Source organism: Lissotriton helveticus, chromosome 5_1, assembly GCF_964261635.1.
Source record: "Lissotriton helveticus chromosome 5_1, aLisHel1.1, whole genome shotgun sequence".
Taxonomy (NCBI): Eukaryota; Metazoa; Chordata; class Amphibia; order Caudata; family Salamandridae; genus Lissotriton; species Lissotriton helveticus.
Window position 1 is genome coordinate 392,678,351 of NC_136065.1, and position 18,552 is coordinate 392,696,902.

Genomic DNA, 18,552 nt, shown 5'->3' on the forward strand with positions numbered 1-18,552 from the left:
GTCATCCAGGCTTTCTCTGATGATCCCAAACAGAAACTAAATACATCAGGCCGTCCTCTCCATATGGGATGAACAGGATGATGTACTTGCAGACGGGCCCAAGTCCAAGGAAAAGCAGAAACATGACAGTACACCTAACTTTAAATAGAGCGGAAGGACCATCAGTCTGGTGGACAGGGTACTCAACCACGTTTGTGGCAGGGTATCATGTCCACCAAACTCTGAAGGACCCCCTATGTGCCTTACATGTTCTTATCTTTGATTAATGCTACCCATACATTCTATTCTAAATAGTTAGCAATACATTTAGAAAAATCATCACTGTTACTATTTCAACATGACAGAATTAGTTCATTCCAGGATGGGACATAAGAGATCATATGAACATTGCTACCATATTTTTTTATGTATACAGGGCCTCAACCATCAGGGTTGGCATGCACCTATTGGACAATGAAAATATTTTCCATATGTTCTCCTCGCAGTTTTTATAGTTTTCCCGAGGAAAGATATTCTCTGTTCCAAAATGTACCGTATGATCTCAGGCACTGTATAAAGATCTGGTCGCCTTTATAGTCAGTAGTGGGAGAAAACATTAAAATATTACGGTTACATGGGACACCAGGAGGAGGTGTCCCTTCTCCTTTTTACGGGGTGCTTGGAGCCACACATGAGGTGCATTGTGGCTTTGACAATCAGCACCATCGAGAAGGAGGCCATAGTTTTTTTCAATTCTTGGCAATTTCTCGAGTGAGACATACTTAGACGGTCAAAAGGGGCTGTGTGATTCATCCCTTGGAGAGCTTTCCTCCTCTTGCCCTCTTCTTGGCATCTTGAAACTGCATCCCCTAGCCACTTGCCACAACCTTCACTGGCCAGACAGATCCCTCAAATCTACCCTGAATCTAACCCAAAGCCTTGAATCTTTATGAAAAATCAATTAATGGAAACTACTGTTTTTTGTTCATGAATAAAAGGAGACACTCCTAAAAAGAATTCAAACCTTTATCCTTTACAAATTACTATGCCAAAGATCCACTAAACCAACAACAGAATTTTCACCCTCAGTAATCCTTGGACTCTGCCTCACTGTGTTTTGGAGGCCAGATGTCTGATAAATCGTGAACACTTGGGCAGATGCTGGAGACCTTGGAGCAGGGATAGACCCAACTGGTCCCTAAAGTTAAAGCAGGGGACAAATGGCAACATAGTGAGATAGTTCTTCTTATTTGTCTAAGTGATACATATTTCTTGAAAGGACCTATTTCTCAAAATATACTTGTTTCCTTCCAGTGGTGGGGCTGTCTCGGTGGCACTAGTGGCTACTAGTTGCTACTAGTGGGAAGCCAAGTTGAAGGGAAAGGTGACTGCATCTTAAAATAGCAATATCTCCAAAACATAAGACAATAGTTGACATGGTGCCAGGTTGAGGATTACCCTTTCTAGCCAATAGGGCGATGCCACAAGCTGGGGTTGAAGACTTTCAATCTTTGGGTAGCAATGGATTTCTAATACTAAAATCTGATGTATTTGCATCAATGGTTTAATTAGATTTTACTGATTTAAAGCCTTCCCATTTTTGTTACAATGGTATTTCACAATAGTAAGTTTTACTGAAATTGTGTGGCCCTTTCAAACACATTAGTGCTTATGCATATACTGACAGCTTGGATTTCTGGCAAAAGCTAATACACCTGCCATTTTTCATATCTGATGAAAGACGGAGTACAAACTAGTCTTAAGGCCCTCCTTTACAGTATGGTGGACAGGTTGGCAGATGTTCAGATATGCTGCCTTCCTCATACAAATATCCACATACCTCAATATCACAGTACTGTTCTACTGACCACTTTGTCAGATCTTGAAAACGAGCCATGCTGATTATGATAAGGACTTGATTACAAGTTCGATGGTATTACTGCCGTGGCAGGGGTCCTCCGCCCGCCGTATTACGATGTTACCGCTGGTCCAGTGACCCAGTGGCGGTGTTTCTGACAACAGGGAACATTTTTTTATATGTATCGATTCTTGGGTGTATATTTTGCCTGCTCCAGTGTTGAATGTATATATATGCCTGAAAAAAAACTACTACTATTACTTTCCCATTGCTGAAGTCTGGCCCATGTGAACCCAGTCTAGTCAATGGGTAAATAGTACAAAACTGACTTACCTGGACTTCGGCACCAACAGGGTCATTTTCTTCAGGGTCAAGTTGCTGCTGTGAAGGGGGGCCCTGGAGGAAGCGATCCAAATGAGAGAATCAAGGGAAGAAAACCAAATGGGCGAGTATGCCCCCAATTCCTTCGATTTTGCCAACATGAAGCAGGCAATCTTCCTGCCACAGTCACTCATTGGAGAGCCAACTCGTAATTCAGATGGCAGTGAGCTTCTGTTTACCACCCTCTGACGGCTGCTTATCCCCTTCTGCCATTGAGGCGGATGGCGAATGGCTGGTGGTGTCCCAGCAGTCTTTCGTTCAGCAAACTGCCAACATCGTAATACAGTGGGTGAACAACCAACTTTGCGGCATGGTTTCCAACTCTATTTCGGCGACGGTTCACTTACTGCCAAACTCATAATCAGGCCCTAAGTGTGGGTGAGCTGGATGACCTGAAAAGTTTAACATGATTCAGTGGCATTAGCCCCCTAAGACAGTGCCTCAAGTCCAGACCAAGATGCCATTGGATGAAAGTGGTTATCATCTGAAACTGTGCAGTAGAGTATGTGAAATTGATTTATCACCCTCACTCCAAATATTGGTATAATGGACATCACCTGTAGGGATGGGCTTGTCATCTAACTGGTTGTTAAAGTCTAGCTAAGTTTCCAGAATGACCAAAAAGGTAGTCTCCATTGACTACAGTTTGGTTCAAGGTGAAATCACTGCTGACAAGTAAAAATAATTTATTCCTTTTGGGAGGTTCAAATGGTCACCACATTCAGTCAAACGTTCTTATTCAAGTGTGCATGTACACCTTACTGATTAGGGAAGTGCTCAATACAAGAAAACCATTTTTGTTATAAAAATATACATGTTTATTTTTAGTAAAAAAGCATAAGTAAATCATGAAATTCAATTAAAACACAAAGCAATATGGTACAACACAATATTAAAAACCACCTAATGTGGACAAGGAGAAATATAAACACAACAATATACTTTGTCTTTGGTGTGGTTAATTTAAGCACTTGGTTGAGAACCCGGGAAGATTTACTCTTTCTTATACCCGATTCTTTTTTGACAACCTTAAATTTAACCTTTTTAATAAAGCGTCGACACGTTTCGGAAGCTTTTGGATGTTTGTGGCTTCCTTCCTCAGGACAGTCAGAATAACTTTATTCGGCTTACTCAAAAGCCATACAAAGAAAGAAAAATAAAATACATTTCATATAAAATTTTCCTATTTACACAGAAAACATTAAATGAATAACAATATAACAAACAATTTAAAAAGTGTAACATTTGCACATAGGTATAAATGGTAAAGAACATTTTACTCTAAAACTAATCTTGACAGACAGCTTTCACCCTTGAGGCGGCTACCAGAAAACTAGCAATACAGAAAGTAACGTGGGGATTGGGTAATAATTGTAGGTAGAGCAAAGCCGGTCTTACTTGGGTGAAGCCGGCCTTTTTAAGTATAGGCAACAAATATTTTTTCGTTGGCTCTGAGAACAACCCGCAAAACATAACAAAATGCATCGTATCCTGCACTGAAAACTGGTCGCAGCTACAGGGCAAAGCTAATTCTGGCTTCTGCCAATTTTTAAAAGAGCCTAAATAAAAATGTAGCAAATTAAATCTGAATTTAGTTAAAAGAAACCTATGGAAGGGAATTGTTACAAAGCCAAGGTAAGGTGCAAGTGATACTGAATTAGCCAGTAAACAATGGTCCCTCACTGCCGGTTTTACCAATTTGCGATCTTCGCGGCATGCTTCCTTCCTTTCCATAAAGGACTTTTTCACAAAATCAATGTCTTGGATCTTAATATTCTCAGGGGAGGTAAAAAGCTCCGGACGGCCTAGATCTGAGAATGCCCTGGTCATATAAGCCAACCAAGGAATCTTGTTGGATTTATCCAGGGACAGCATGTCAGACATGATCTTGTGGTTCAGTGGGAGTTCTTCATTCATCCACATTTTCAGCCAAAGGATCAAGGGGGCCATACTCAGCTTATCAGAAAGAAACTGTAGGCCCACTTCTTTGTGGATAGAATAAGTTGGGGTCGACTGGGGAACAGAGAGTAGGGTTCTGATAAATCTGTTCTCCGCTCTCTGAATTGGTTCTACATTTACATATCCCCACAATGCAGAACCATATAGTGCAATAGCTACAGATTTACTGTTATAGATTTTTAGTATAGCTTTCATAGGCCTAGCCCCTAACCTGCCGGCAAAGCCCAGGAGCGCTGATGATGATCTAATAACAGCCAACCTCTTGGCTCTTACCTGCGGACCCCAGGACCCTTTCTGGTCGAACAATACGCCTAATAGGGGAATGTAGATACCCTAGAAACCGTGTCCCCCCTGCATGTGAATGGTGTTAATCTTTCAGTCGGCGTTTGAGTTTTTACTCAAACGCCGACTGCGATCTCACAGATGCGAGCGGAGCACTCCGGGGAAGCACGCCTGGCAATTGAATAAGCCACGAGCGCAAGTGACCCGGACATGAAAGATTAACACCGTGACCAAGAACCCCATTAACAGGAAAAAGATGGCTTGGTGAAGATTGTGCACAAGCATCGCACATGATAAATGACACGAACCCCACAGGAACATATACCAATATAAAGGTGTAGAACGTGGAAGTCGCAATAGGTGGAAAGACCCCGTTCGAGATACATCTTTGACTCCACCAAGGGTGGCAGTTTAAAACCGATTGAAAACACGACCCCACACAGGAGGCCATAAGAATAATACTAGAATATATTCAATTCACCCAGATGCTTGTTGCATAGGTGAAAATTGTTTTGAGGAGAAAGCCATATATTCTGTCCTGAGGAAGGAAGCCACAAACATCCAAAAGCTTCCGAAACGCGTCGACGCTTTATTAAAAAGGTTAAATTTAAGGTTGTCAAAAAAGAATCGGGTATAAGAAAGAGTAAATCTTCCCGGGTTGTCAACCAAGTGCTTAAATTAACCACACCAAAGACAAAGTATATTGTTGTGTTTATATTTCTCCTTGTCCACATTAGGTGGTTTTTAATATTGTGTTGTACCATATTGCTTTGTGTTTTAATTGAATTTCATGATTTACTTATGCGTTTTTACTAAAAATAAACATGTATATTTTTATAACAAAAATGGTTTTCTTGTATTGAGCACTTCCCTAATCAGTAAGGTGTACATGCACACTTGAATAAGAACGTTTGACTGAATGTGGTGACCATTTGAACCTCCCAAAAGGAATAAATTCTTTTTACTTGACAGTATACTGGAGCTCTAATTCCCTTTGGGTAAGATTGAGCCCCTCTCTTTGGTTTTTTAACTATAGAAATCACTGCTGAAACATACATTGCTGATTTTACTTCCCTGTTGGTGAAATACCTGTAGTGAATCATATAATTTTGCTATCAGTTCTAGGGGTGGTAATTCCCAAGCTCTGCACATGCACACAATTCTCCACTGTCCACCAAAGGTTTTTATTCTTGGATCAGCAAGAACTTGTACTTGCTGGCTTGGCTATATCCCATTCTTACCCTGTCTATGTGACTAAAGTGTCTGGCAGTGCTCTGCCCAGCCATTTCTCATATCTGCATTAATGGAGCCAGTCCAGATCAGGCAAATCAAAATGACATGTGCGGAACATGTTCTCCTTCATAAGTGGATAATGCAAAGAAACAAGGGAGAATTTGCATGCCATTTTTGTGGTCTAGCTACAGACAGGTTTTGATGTACGTTGCAGACAGGGTTGTGACCAGTATATTAACATATACTTACAGTGGGATTTAGTTATGCCATTAGTTCATAGTTGAATGGGTTTCTTGTCTATTTCAGTTCCCTGCTCATGATTGGATGGCTTTCTTCCCTATTCTTGTGTTTGACCTGCCCCGTGAACTTTTAGGTTTAATCCCGCTTTTTGATTGGTGAATGTATCCTTCCAATGCTGACATCAAGGAACTATTTTTGTTTGTGTATGTTTTTGGTGCATTTCAGCTTTAGCACATGATGGGAGAGCCTTTCCTGGTTCTTCATTACGTTCTGGTGTCTCCCTCGGTAAACATCGTTTACAACGATGTTTTCACAACGCGGTACCTTTACACCGCGGCTGTGACAACGCAAGTCGTTACCACGACTTGCGCTGGAGGGCGCTCAAGGTCTAAATATAGTTAATTTACTATCCTAACACCTTCCCTAGGGTCCACGGGGACTGGTGTTAGAATAGTAAATTAAACTATTCGAAATCCGCGCCCCCCCAACGCAAGTCGTGGTAACGACTTGCGTTGTCACGGCCGCGTTGTAAAGGTATGCGTTGTGACGGTACGCGTTGTACCGTCATATATCCGTCTCCCTCTCTCTCCGACCTCACCAGTCATCTTTGGTATCACTTCCTAGACATTGCTGCTCCCCTGCCACACTTTCCCTCTTCCTTCATATCACCTCTGACTCTGGCAACACCAGGCACGTCTAGTGTGCACTTTCTCTCTCTATCCTACCTATGCCTCTCTCTCTCTTGTCCCTCGTTTCTCTGACTTCAGCCTACCACAGTGCTCTTGTTTTGCCATTGCCTGTCAATTACAAGCAAGTATTGGAAAAGCCATTTTGCAAACTTGCATTTTATACTTCCATGATGGCTGCCTCATTGGGTCTAGATGCAATGTGGTGGCCATCTTGGAAGCACACAAAATAACGTTCCAAGATCACCACTAGCCTCTATTCACTTTACTAGTGCTTGTCAAGCAATTCTACACGCACTAGCAAAACAAGACCGATTGCTTTTGTCAAAATGTGTCTTATTCACTTTTGGAGCAACCACCTAAATATTCAAAAAAAAAAAAACAATTTATGGTTGAAAATAATGCACTTATCTCTGAAGGTTACAGAATATTCTTTCCCGTTTGCTTGAAGAAATGGTTCAGATTTAAGGAGAATCCATATGGTAAAGTACAGGAAGAATGAAAAAGTTTATCAAGATACAAAAACGAACTAAAAAATATTTGCATGATACATATTAATGAAAATGTATTTTATATATTTATTTTAAATGTACAACTAAAGTAAAATGTTATAGCACTAGTAACTTAATTTTAATAAAATCTTTAATTGATGTGTAAATATAATACATTAAATTAAAATTGTTTCAAAGTTTAAATTCCCACCTAAGTAAAAAAAGTTTTTTATTATTTATTAGCATATACTAAAAATGATGTATAGAATTAACTAAAATAAGGTAATTATATTTTACTCAAATGTATTGTTATATTAATTAGCAAGTGCAAAAAAAGGTATTAAAATATGTATATTAAAATGTTACATTTGCAATTTGTATAAATTATTTTTAACAATAAATTATATGTATTGATATTTTTAACTATATCAAATAAATTAGTTTAATATAATATTTTTTCCTAAGGGGTTTTAGTTTAAGTTCCTAACTCCATTATTTTTATGGGAGGGTGTTGCAATACCAGTGGTTGGCCGTGTGTCTATTTGCGTCAATTTTTGGCAGTATCTATAGAAGTGCAGTTTGTGAACAGCAATGGGCTTACCTTTTTTTAGGGTGGGTCGACATCCCTCCCTAAGTCCCTCCTTGACCCACACAAAATCCCCTCCCGTACATTCATGAGTATTTGTAATTTTCTTGCCAATCCTCTGTCCCCATTTACTACTTAAATGTAGCCAGGGTGGAGAGAGTTGGAGGCAGAAGCTCTCTGCTTAGGTTTGTGAATAGCATTTTGTAGTAGGATTTATAGTATTACAAAACATAAAACCAAATGCAGTTTGTGAATAGCTCCTATGGCGTCTCGTTCTCCATCCATTGCTACAAAGCATTGCTGCAGAAAACCTGTTGTCGCCCGGATCACTCAGACGCAGTGGGGGAATCATTATTCCTAGTAGATTTATGTCTCACTCAGCATCTTGTCCTGAGGCAGTGCTTCAGGAGACACCTGTTCGTTGCCCTCATTGTCATCACTGGTCGCGGTAGATAAGGCATTTCTTCCTCAGGCATCCCACTGGCCACAGCCCAGGGATTCAGGCGAGATCTCCTTCGGGCCGCCCTGTCTCCAGTCGGGTGGCATTGGGGCAAAAACAGGAGCGGCAGCCCCAGTGCCCTGGGTGCTAAGAGTGACTCCCTCCCTGTCCAAATTCTAGGCATGCTTTGGTAACTCATAACAATTAGATCAACCTTGGTGCAGGACTTCCGGCTTCACTGGAAATAGAAGCATATAGGACAACTGCATTGCTTTTAGTTTCTGCTTGACAGCCTCAAACCACCAACACTGCTGCTTGACCATGGCTGTGCAGTCAGGGAATGTCATAACTCTGGAAGAGTCAATGTTGAGATCAGGTCTATTTCTTGCAGCACAAAGCATGGCATCTCTGTCATGATAGTTCAGTAAGTGGGTGATCATGGCTCATGGAGGCAGAACAGGAGAGTTGTGAGGCATCAAGGCATGACATGCTCTTTCAATTATAAAACAGGTTGATAGATTGTCGGGGGCAATCCAGGATATGAAACAGTTCATCAGAAATTTCTCAAAATGTGTGCCCTCCTGGCCCTCCGGTATCCCCACTTACTGAAGGTTATTCCACCTTGACCTTTCATTTCTCAAGCTGCGATGTTTTGACAATGGGGTGGACTCCCCTGCCCTCAGCTTCGAAGTGTATCCTCTGCAGTTAAAGTTTTGTTATGTGCTTCAGTTGCTCGCTAAGCCACCTTCTTTAAATCTTCGACTCTCATACTTCTAATCTTGGCCTCCAGAGCAATGCGTCTGCCACAGATTGCCTGGAAGATTATTTCAGGGGTGAAGAGGGATGCCTCCAGACCTGCCATATCCCCCTCAGGTACCATTGGAAGCTGTTTTTTGATCCCCTGCAGGACTAGCGAATTTATCAGTTTTGCTATGCTTTGAGTGTGTCTGTGCCTGTGATTTCCCTATCTTGCCACGGTTCAATTGTGGTGATGGGTCCTCCAGGAGAGTACCAGGTGCCCATCCTCCAATGGGGCAGCAGAGTCTCTTTTCCCAAGGTGGGATCTTCCCACACAGAGGACCCAGGTAACCCTCATGACTGTCCAGTGTCACCAATACCCGTGCTCAGTTCAGGCAGCCCAGTCATCTACCATGGTAGCATGAAACCGCAGCCTCTCTTCATAGGCCCCGTGGGGCCAGGTCACACTCCACTTGTGAGGTGCGAAAACATCCTACCCCTGGGGGTCAAGGCAGTAGGTCCACCAATGGCTGCTGCTTCAATGAGGGTCGGGGTGGTCCCTTAGTGTAATTTCCAGAAAAGCCCCTTCCCAATCACAGCAGCTCCATGTATCTTTAGTTGGCCCTGGGACCACAGAGAGCACCAAAATCCAAGCCAGAAACCACCTGACCACACAGCAAGCCCGCTGGGTTCACAGGGCTTCACTCCTGCATCATGCAGGCAATTCTCAGGCTCAAAGGGGCACAAGGTAGCGAGGTCAGTATGATGGTGAAAGTCTGGGGGAGGGCAAAAGCCCAGGGAAAACTTGCTCACTGCTCCGGCGAGGGCTCCTCTCAGCAATGTGCTCTCAATCGCTTGGCCAATAGGAAATGCCAACGTGGTCATCTGGGCAGATCACTGATCCACAGCGTGACATGGAGGGCTAGTGCCCACTACCTACATATTTACAGGGACACCGGCGCAGCTGGCTTCCCCATTGTAACATTGATGCTCCTGACTGCTTCCATCTCCTCCAGTAGCCATGGATCTTCTGCTCACCCATGTCTCCAGTAGCAATTGGAATCCCGCTCACAGCGGTGTGTGCTGCCAACACAACGGCCTCCTCCCTCTCCTGCAGCTCTGTATAGCACCATGCCAGCTAACTCCATCCACCCAGTCCTTTGTATCATCTCCGATGGGCTTGTCAGTGGCTGGACTGGCCAGGAGTTGCTGGATGGGTCGGACCAGAGTGGAACTACTTGAGTTTGTGACCGCCATCTTGGTAGTCAGGACATGCCCCCATCACTCCTTCAGATAATTTTTAATACATGGTCCTCTGGGATTACAAAACACTGTTAGAAGAACAGCATATTGTAGCACCCAAGTTTCCACTGCCTAGGTATCCCATGGCAAGGGGGGGGAATTTTTTAATTTAAATAAAGAAAATCCTGCTTCAGGATTTTCTTTCAGAAAATTAAAAAAAGTTGTAACTCTGCGATATGGCTCTGTCATGTTTGACGCATTTATTCATAGGAGATGGTTCATACAAAGGGATTGAATTATGTCTCACCATAAAAGGTAAGGACATCAGAATATTTTGACTTCTAATTGGCAGTGGAGGCAACAAGGATGCAAACTCTTCAGATTTCAATGTATTTGGAGTGTAGTGGGAAACATACATAATGTCCATGTGCAGACGTAACACCAACTCAATATTAGCACTATTGACTTGGGAATCAATTAGAATACGTTTTTCAAGGCATGACATTTAAACCAGTAACACAACTAGAGCCCCAGGACCAAAGAGGATACCAGGTAACATATCAAAATAGACACCAATGAAATGGACAAAGGTTCTTCTCTTCTTATTTAGCAACATCATTAAATGTAGCCTGCCATCTTCGAAGGGCTCAACTTAACAACCAATTTATAAAAAGGGAAATAAATCAGATACCAATTAATATCACTACTTGACTCAGAAGAAAAGATATTTGCTAGATTACTCTAAACAAAATTAAACACATAGGCTAAAGAAAACAACATTTTAGACTATACATACAGAATGCTCAACACTGGGTAAGAAGTGATGTGATTTGATGTAATGTGTGCTTGAGGAGGCAACATCTCACCCGAGAGTTTATCCTGGTGCAGAAGAAAAAGGGTTGTTGCTGAGTGGCCTATCTGGTAGGGTGCTCTAGGCATGTGGTTTCACCACATCACTAGAAACTATCATAACACTGCTGTGAGATTCCTTTCCTTCTCTCCCTGAAATAAAACCAAATTAACCAGGTTAAAAACAACCATCGACGCCACCCGTTAATAGTATTGTATTATAATTGCATTTATATAGCGCTTACTACCCCTGATGAGACATCAAATCGATTTTTGGCGAGTGGCACGCTTCTACGGAACACATAAAGGATTAGTGCTGAATCAGTATAATGAAATATGAAAGTAAATTGAGTGGTAGATATGTTAGTCAGTTATTTAGAATGAGAAGGATAGCGGATGGATAGAAGAAGGAAAAAGGTTTTGAACCAGAATTGATTTAGTACAGTTGACCTGAAGCCTCTTCATAATGGTGCAGCATCTGAAGTAGGCAAAGGCCTGAGGTGTTGGGCAGACACATGAATATCAGGACATCATGAGCATATAGTGCAATGTGATCCTTGAAGCCAGCTGTCCAGGGAACCCCCAAAGCTGTGCATCGCAACTGACCGTCTCACCAGCGGTTCAAAATAATAAACACAAATAATAAAGGAGACAGAGGGCATCCCCGCCTAGTTCCGCTGCCAAGAGGAAATATGGGAGAGAGGATGCCATTGACTCATGCTTGTGCTCTTGGGAGGGTATAGAGTAGTTTAACTAGCGTGAGAAAATGCAGTTCAAATCCCATCCTCTCAAGCACTGGAATAGGAACAACCAGTCTAGGGAATTAAGGACTTTATTAAAATCGAGGAGGAAAAGGGAGGCGGGGTCAATGAGTGTGTTGTACCAGTGTAGTGTGTACTCTGTAGATGCAGTGCCGGGTTCTGCAGTGAGACATGAAGCAACATTGATATGGAAGAATGAGCGTAGAAAGCACAAGTTGTAGTCTATTGGCCAGTATTTTTGCAAAGATCTTCAACTCAGTGAGATCGGATGGTAGGATGCTAAGTTCTCTGGGTTTCCCGGTCTTATGGGTCACAGCAATACTGGTTAATACTGGCTATGTCAAGTTCTGAGGGAACTGGCCCCTCTCAATGGCCTCGTGGTAAAGTTTATAGAGATGCAGGGCGAGAAAACCTTACATTTGGAATAGGGTTTGGCCAGGAAGCCATCTGGCCCCGGTGTCTTCCCTATAGCCACTTTAACTTCATGCAAAGTTATTGGCTGATCCAGCCTCTTTATATCTTGTGCTGAGAGGACGGCAAGGGTTTGGTCATTGATAAGCGGGTGGTGATTTTGCACTGGGTGCATTGACAGTATTTGTCAAGGTTGCTATAATGGGATGCAAATGCTACTGCTATTTCTTCGGCTGTATCTAGCATGGCCCTCCCATGGTTGCAGATCCTTAGGCTTATTTTCATGACAGTTTCCTAGGTCCTAACCAGTGCAGAAGTTTCCTGATATTAGCACCTCGTTAATGAATTCTAGCCTGTGAGGCGATTCAGTACTCCTTGGCTTCTTCAAGTTGGAGTAAAGAAGCTTTAAGTGCTGTGAGGCAGCGTTTCATGCGATTGTAAAGTTGGTGACGGTATTGAGACTCCAATTGGAGGAGATCTGCCGCCAGGTCAACAATTTTCTGGAGCCTGCTCCTGGTTTGTCCAGGTAAATATGTTCAGCTAATGTTATATTTTTTCTTCGTGAATTTTTTCAGTTCTTTAATTATATTTTCATTGATAATGTCTATAACATGTAGTGGCATCTGAGACAGAAAGGTCAATTTGGGTTTACAAATACTGTGGAAGGTTCTATAATATAATATACCCACTTTGTCAAGGAATTCTCCAATATTGATTGTGTCTACATCAAGGGTATCCCCCCTTTTCAAATTGTTGCAGAGTCTTCTTTAACAGTCTCAACTGTATTTTCTTTGCTACACATTTTAACTTTCATGTCTATTCACCCTAGTCTGGTTTCCACCTCTTTCTTATATTTACCAATTGTGTCCTTTTCTGGTCTATTGGTCAGCTCCTCCTTGATTGTATCAATTCCTTTCAAAGACCTTCTCCCTAGTGAGCTACACATATATTATTAATATCACTAACATCCTTTTAGAACTGTTGGCTGAGTTTCTGGCTCCCTACCCCAACATTCTTGGGTCAAGTGAATCGTAAAATGGTATTGTGTATATATACAAAACCATCTAGGTATTTTGCCAGTCTTTAAATAATTCTACATGGAAGTACCATTCCATCATTTGCTAATTTCCACTCTCGATAATTTGTCTAGCCTTCTCAATTGTTCCCCCTGTCCTTGTTTTTTATTAGTCACTTTGTTAGATTTGGTCCTTCCTTGAGGTGTATTCATTAATAGTTCTTTAGCTTCTCTTGCTGTGTGTGCAAAGCCTAGGGGGAACATTGAGAAGGCTCTTTTCCCAGTTTAAAAACTGTTTATACTAAATAATTGTTTATGAGTACAACTCAAGGAGGAAGCAATACTAACAGAGTGTCTAATGAATAACAAGGCCTTGGGGAAAAATTGAGAAGGATTTTTCCTCTGCCTTCTTCTCCTCGTCTTCTCGATCCTGTGCACTACCTCTCTCTTGCACTACTTTTCGTCCCCTTCTGAAGAGGTGAAATTCATCTAAAAAAGTAGCCTGTTTAGGGACTCTGTCCCTTTCTGAGGTGTTGTCGTCCAATATTCCAGATATATCAGTGTCCTCAGTTGTTTCTGAACCCTTCTCCTAATTCATTATGCCATACTGTGTATATTTGAGGCTTTCCTTTTTTCTCCAGATTGCTCATTTTCTCATAATTTATACTGATGTGAAAATGTATCCACTTTCATAATCTTCACAGTCTATGTTGTATTTTCTTTGCCTTTGCATTTTAATTTCCTCATTCAGCCTCTCTAGTCTGTTTTCTATCTCTTTTTTATATTTATCAATAGTTTCCTTTTCCAGTCTTTTGTTCGTCTCATCCATGATTGTTTCTATATCTTTAAATGCATTCTTCATATTCAGGTACAATTGTTGAGATGATCAGATACTACCCGTAAAATAATGTGGCCATGTTCAATATGGTCATCTACAGACAACTAGAGGGACTACGATGGGCACCTGCTTCACCCCCAGCTTGTTCATGGGCTGGTGGGAGGAGCCGGTGTCCATGGCACTGTAAACTAAGAGTGAGAAGGAGCAGGTAGTCCTCTGACTCCATTTCATAGATGATTTGTTCAACATTTGTAGAAGTTCAGAGGAACTCATGAATACCACCTTGAATTTGGATATTACTTGTACCATCAGTAAAGACAGGAGTGAATTACTGAATGTTTGACTGAAGTCAAATGTGGCAGATTACAGACAAGCCTGTTTTTAGAAAACCCAAAGCTGGTAACAGTCTCCTGCATGCTGTCAGCAGCCACCCAGAGACCCTCAAGAGAAGTATTCCCTGTAGGAGCTGTAGCACCTATAGTACTTCCTCAAGTAACAGAAAAATATGGTTAAGAGATTCAAAGAGGGGTGTATCCTTAGTGGGTCTTTAATAGAGCTCTGGAATGGGTGAAAATGAGTACGGATGAGATTCTTTTCCACACCAAAAACAATGTCACCAGTGAGCAAGGTGAGACAACCAGACTCATTACTACATTCAACAGTAGTTCCTGAAAGTTCAGGAACTTTATTGAGAGACACCTGGACATACTGAGCAGTGGGCACACTCTAGGCAGGCTACTGAGGGGGCAGGCCAAATATTAGATACATGGAAATGTATCATTCAACCTATGTTACTCAATTTCTGACCTGTATCTCCCAGTCTGCTGTATAAATTCCAAAATGACAGTGCAATTAGATGTATGTGGGCAGCACCACACATCACATGAACATGAGGATTTTTGAACAAAGGAGAGCTATAGACTATAATGATCCCCACTCCCCCATGGCCAGACATTTCAAAGAAATGCATTTCAGTAAAAGTAATAAACTCTCCTACGATACTATTCAACAGACCCCCCCTTAACATTAGAAGGGGCAACATGGGTCTGACACTCAGGAGGAATGACTCAAGGTACATTATAGATTTGGAAACAAAAGGTTACCTTAGGCCGGACTACTAAAGCAGAATTAAATGTCCACTAATTTGACGCTCTTCTGTTTAAGTATTGCTCTGTTTTACATCCTGCTGCCTTTATGGTGAATGTTTTAAAATGGGTTAATTTTGTTTTTATTTCAGAGAGCAGGAAGGGAATCTCATGACAGTCATATTGTTGATGCTATAGTTACAGTGAAACCTCAGGGAAGGGACATCCTACCCTTTTGTTCCTTGGACACAGTGCACCTTGGTGGAGGATTCATTCACAGTTAAGCACCTTGGTGGGGTGGTCTGGAGGTACCCAGGACCTTGAATGGTGTTCTTTATGTGTCAGCCGTGATGTTTTGGCTCTTTTGACATCGAAGTACACATAGAAGGCAGATTTTGCCTCACCAACTGTAGGCATGAAGACTTATATGTTATTAACTGACATGTTATCGCTAATGTTACATTCTGTACAATTGTTCCATCACAATGAAGGTTCTCGGGGACCATCCTGAGCACAATCACAGTGTGGGCATTTGCCGTCCAGACAACTGGGCATGATCTCTGACAATATTTGGATATAGCCCAAGAAAACTTTGATACAATGATGTGCCATTCTCTATTGATGCTGGACAGGATGTATGAGAGAATGTAAATATTAATGTCTGGTACGATTTCATTCCAATTTACACTGCTAAGATCTATTTGTGGACAAGATATATTTTTCATTTTGTCATATTTTGGGCGATGTGTAAAACATTTTCCTTAGATGTTTAGGATTTGACAGGTTTATATTGGGGCCTCCACTGTGCCCATAAACACTGGTACCTTAGAGAAAGTACAATTGTTGCCCACTGGAGCTCTATTTAATAGATGTAAGTTTTATCTGTGCGACAGGTGGCATTGTATCGTCATCAAGGATGTTTTGTGGGACATTAACTCTGCTGTAGCGGTGGGTGCCCTTATTGGGTTAAATAAATTTTTCTCCAATAATTGTGATAATGTGCTGGGAATGAGGCCCTCAATGTGGCCCTTTCAAAATATTGGTTTAGAATATATATAAGTATGTTGTACATTGTGTATGCCTTAGCTTATGAGAATATTTATGCAATGTAAGTGACATTATATCGGCTCTCCATCAATCCAATGTGGTGCCCATAGTGACACTTTGCTTCGTTTATCAGTTTTGTACACCATGTCATTTCTTTATGTTGTCACTATACACTTTAAATAATATGCGATGTGATCAAGGTTGTTTGCCAGTCGAAAAAAGAAAAGTGGTTTTGCTGTGCCGGTCATTAAAATCACGTTGGGAAACTGGATCCACCACGAGTGAGCGCCGTATTTGTCTGTTGTTGGTGAGATTTAATTGTTGACTGGTGTGATCCTTCAGTCTGGCGTGACACCCTCGGAAGGATGAGGGTACTTGGCCGTGCGATATATATATATATATATGTGCGTGTATATATTTTGTTATGTTTTGGTACTTTTATTGCACAAAATGCAGTGGCATCAACATGCATATAGCACATTGAACCATGAAATATGGGAAATATTTCATGTTCTCATGTGAAATACAGATTTCATATTCAAGACCTGCCCTAAACCACTTGGAAGAGCTTTAGCATTTTAACACTGCCGGGACTACAAGGGTTATGCAGCATGGCTGACCAAATTATGCAGAAAAGGTATCTAAATTACGTGGCAAAACAAATATATTATGCAGCACAGTCTCTAACTTTATTATGTTTATCCCTTTTAGCCAGAAAGAATATTTTTTGTGAAATCTACACATTTTGAAAATGATGTGGCAAATACACTAAATCTTAATTATATGGTAAACATTGCAACCACAGAACCAACTAAATATTTTGATCCTCACTGCTGACCATTGATTTATCAACAATGTATTCAAGAAGGATAAACTAAATCTAAACTTACAAACACACTGCTTATGTTTTTACATATTATATCACTCATGACATGTTCTATGACATCATTGATAACATCACCGATGACATCTGAAATTACATCATTGATGACAACACTGTACATGGTGAGGGCATAAGTTATAGTTACTTCAGTTAACTATAATTTGCAATTTCAGGGGTTTGTTAAGTTTTAAAACTTACATTTAAACTGACATTTTCATCTAACTGTGACAACACTTTAACGTTTGTTTTTTCAGTGAATATATATTTATAATATTATATATATAATATATATATTACACAGTGGTGGTTGCCACTGTTTAATTATAGTTAGAACTGTGTTTCCATAGGCAAAGGATTTTTGGTTTGGCAATAACTTTGGCTCTGTTTGACGAATCTTCATAAAACTTTAGAGAAAAAAAAGGTTCCTTCACCTCAGCTCCTTCCGGGTGATCCATAAGGTGAGGTCTGATAAAGAGGAAGGGGGTCGCAAAATGTGTATTCCACAAGAAATTTACAGTACGAACTTTAAACACAGCTTCATCCAAAACGGCTGAACGTAATTTCATCAACTTTGGCAGAAAGCTAGATGTTTACCTGAAAGTGTGCTTTTTATGATTTGGTGCAAATCTGTTTAGTAGTTTTTGCGAAATTAGGGTTTAGAATTAACAGATATATCAGACCATGGGAGTACCAAGAACCTGCAGATCAAAAGATAGGATCTGATCTGCTGCCTCACATCACCATGTTAGAACTCAGGGACTCAGACCCTGTGTCCTGAAAAATAAACAAACATATAGGACAGCAGGATAGGGATAGCCTAAGCTCTAGGCATTGTTGGGGGGCCCAAAACCAGTTTCGATTTTTCAATATGAGATCACCGCGGGACTGCAGTTAAAATTGAGAAAAAAAGGAGGATAGGGCAGTATTTTTCAATTATAAACACACATTTTTTATAAAAGTGAAGGGGCATGCAGCCCCTCTGCCCGAGCCTTTTAATGGTCTGAGGGACAAATCTATGCAGACTCAATAATTTGATTTATATTTGATTTGGGAAGCAGAGTGTGCGGCCCCTCTCCCTGGGCCACTTAATGGCCACATGGACTCCATCCCCTTGTGCCTGATATATTTTTAATTTGGGGAGAAGACTTGGGTCCACTCCCAAACCATATAATGTCCTCACATACCCCATCCCCCAGGGCCCAATGTTAGCAAGTGTCCTGGGGACCCCATGACCCTAGATGCTGTATTGTTCCCAGCCAAAGAGATTGTGTGCAGGGAACAGAAAAGTAACTCATTGTGCATGCTCGCCCGGCAGGGAAAATAGGTTTTCTCTCACCTGGCATTAACAGAAAGAAAAGCTGCTCTGTCAGTGTGAGCAAATGAATGCAGCTGGCTCCCTCCTGGGTGGGTTCTGACAGGGGAGCTACGGAGTCGCTGGGGCTTTGGGCCTCCCCCTACCAGCCCAAGGCCACTTAATGTTGTGGGTGCTCGACGTGGGACCAGGGCACGCACAAAACAATAAAGAAGATTGCCGGCTTCTGCTAGTTGT

The 18,552-nt window shown here is 41.4% G+C and overlaps 1 protein-coding gene across 3 annotated transcripts in view; it reads right to left on the reverse strand.

Moving 5' to 3' along the window:
• The window catches only part of LOC144753177 (mucin-5B-like), a 404,695-nt gene that overhangs the window by 185,879 nt on the left and 200,264 nt on the right, over positions 1–18,552 (reverse strand). Inside the window, exon 1 of one of the 3 annotated variants that reach the window (XM_078640944.1) lies at positions 10,981–11,083. The exons of the other annotated variants lie outside the window; for them this stretch is intronic. The gene's annotated coding sequence lies outside the window, so the exon portion shown is untranslated. Of the gene's footprint in view, positions 1–10,980; positions 11,084–18,552 lie in introns of those variants that run through there. 3 annotated transcript variants of the gene reach the window in all.